The 2,174-nt window shown below is 41.2% G+C and overlaps 1 long non-coding RNA gene across 3 annotated transcripts in view; it reads right to left on the bottom strand.

Moving 5' to 3' along the window:
• Nucleotides 1-2,174, bottom strand: part of LOC108239523 — a 16,050-nt gene that overhangs the window by 9,681 nt on the left and 4,195 nt on the right. For 2 of the 3 annotated variants that reach the window (XR_001808723.3, XR_003039388.2), the window contains one exon: nt 416-615. This is a non-coding gene — a long non-coding RNA (uncharacterized LOC108239523). Of the gene's footprint in view, nt 1-415; nt 635-2,174 lie in introns of all 3 variants that reach the window. The other variant, XR_003039387.2, reaches the window with a different exon arrangement.

The raw sequence follows: 2,174 nt of genomic DNA, 5'->3' as shown, positions 1-2,174 counted from the left end.
CACACACACACACACACACACACACACACACACACACACACACACACACACACACACACACACACTGTGACTATACAACTCATTTGGCATCCTCATGGTTCAACACGCTTCCAAACCAAAAAAGGCATGCTTTAAAAGTAAAACCCATCTCAAATATGCTGCCTAAACAGCCACGGTATTAATAAAAATCCGGAATGAAGCCGGTATTTTTCAGCATCAAACTTTAAGGATTCACTGACAGCTTTGTATTTCTTAGAGAAAAAACATACAAAGCCATATTAAATACCTCATAAATCCTGTCTTAGGAGTTTTTTTTTTAAATAATATTATTATTATTATTTTAGAGAAACATACGAAAGCAGCGATTTTAAATTCTGCTTTGGGAACATTCAGAAATCCAGCATCTGTTACTTACTCGCGCAGCTCCGTTCAGAAACGCGTTCATTTCGACTCCAAACAGCCTTCAAGCGGCTCGACGAGAGCAAAAAGCGCGGAAAAGAGCAGATTGCCACAGAAGTGTCCTCATCCAGGCGCAGCTGGGTCTAAAACCCTCAGCATCCTCTCCCTCTCGCGCGCAGCCTGCTACTGACAAGTGCGGAGAGTCCACACGGTGAGCTGAGGGGGCAAACTCCGCCTCAGAGAGGAAAGGAGGGGACACACACACACACACACACACAGCCAGAGAGAGGGAGAGAGAGAGAGGCGGGAAGCAGAGATTATCAATTTGAAAATAAATGCAGGTGTTGCGTCAATCAGGGAGCTGATTTCCCTCCAATTATCCTCATTAGTGAGGCTCCGAGAACAGAGAGGAGCGCGGGAATGAGTACCATGAAAAATGGAGCAAACTCGATTTTGTAATTACACATTTGGAAAACTTTTTGTGCTTTTTTATTATTATATTGGTGGAGATAAAACGTGGCATTATGTTCAAGGAGCGACGAGAGCAAAGCTATTTTTTTTATATTAAACTATGATTTCTATCAGGTCAGTGCGGAAAGACAAACTTAATCAAACATGGCACTATAATCCGTTTGCTATTTGTCTTAACGTGATGACTGTAGCCTTAATTTAATGGGGTACAACAGAGAAATGAGGCCAATATGATTTCCTATAAAATCACATCACCAAACTAAAACTATTTACTATGTTCCCCGCATTTCCCCCAGTCCCCGCACTCAGTGTATTTTACAAACCCTGTCAGTAATTTCTTCAGAGGTGTTCGTAAAGAAGGTAGAACTGGTGCAAGACTGAACTTAGCTTTTCTGTCCTTGACGCACAGTTCGGTGCCATGTTTGATGTGAGCAAAAGATGAGCATTGTTGTGATCGTGGCCTTTGATAGACACCAGCAGAGAAACTTGTAATATCTTTTTTGAAGTTTGAAAGGACATTTAAAGAGAAATATGCTTGAATCTGTGTATTCAGGAGTGCAGGGGAGCCACAGTGCAGGCGTCGTCATCAGATAGCGGTCATATATCTGATTATTGCGCATGAGCAATGTGCTGGAGGTGCAGGTGTGCTGTCAGGTCGGACCTTACTGTATGAATCATTTCTGAACAGATCTGATCAGCTGTGGTCTCTGCTCACACACACACACACACACACACACACACACACACACACACACACATACACTGTAAATAAACCCACAGCACATCGTCTCACCATGCGTAAAACAAAAACGAGGCTTTGGAAAGCATAATTCTTGCAATGTAAGCAGGAGAGAAGAGTCGCCTCTGCTGCTGAGCATGCGCGCCTGGCTCGTTACTCTTGCATCCCCAGAATGCATCTGTTTTTTTGTTTTTTCCAGCTGTAATGTAACAACATAAGACCCATTTATGAGTGGATTTAAATAAATAAATAATAAAAAACTGAACCACTTAAAAACTAAAACTACACAAAGGGACCTGCTGTTTGCACTCTATGATAACAGGTTTTGTCAGACATATTTAATAATAATATTAAAAAAGATTATTTAGCCTTTTTTATTACTGAGAAAGTTTGATTCTTTTAAAATTAAAAATAGAATTTTGAAAACAAATTGAGGTGTTTTATTAATGTTTGACACAGACAGGATGTAGTTAGATTTAAGGTTTGAAACTTGTGTGTGTGTGTCAGATGGATTTTCCCACAACCAAGTGACAGGGAACCCCCCCCCCCCCCCCCACCCACCAAA

The sequence above is a fragment of the Kryptolebias marmoratus genome, linkage group LG20, assembly GCF_001649575.2.
Source record: "Kryptolebias marmoratus isolate JLee-2015 linkage group LG20, ASM164957v2, whole genome shotgun sequence".
In the NCBI taxonomy this organism is placed as follows: Eukaryota; Metazoa; Chordata; class Actinopteri; order Cyprinodontiformes; family Rivulidae; genus Kryptolebias; species Kryptolebias marmoratus.
The sequence above is the reverse complement of the archived record's forward strand: the minus strand, read 5'-3'. Positions and strand labels throughout refer to the sequence as shown.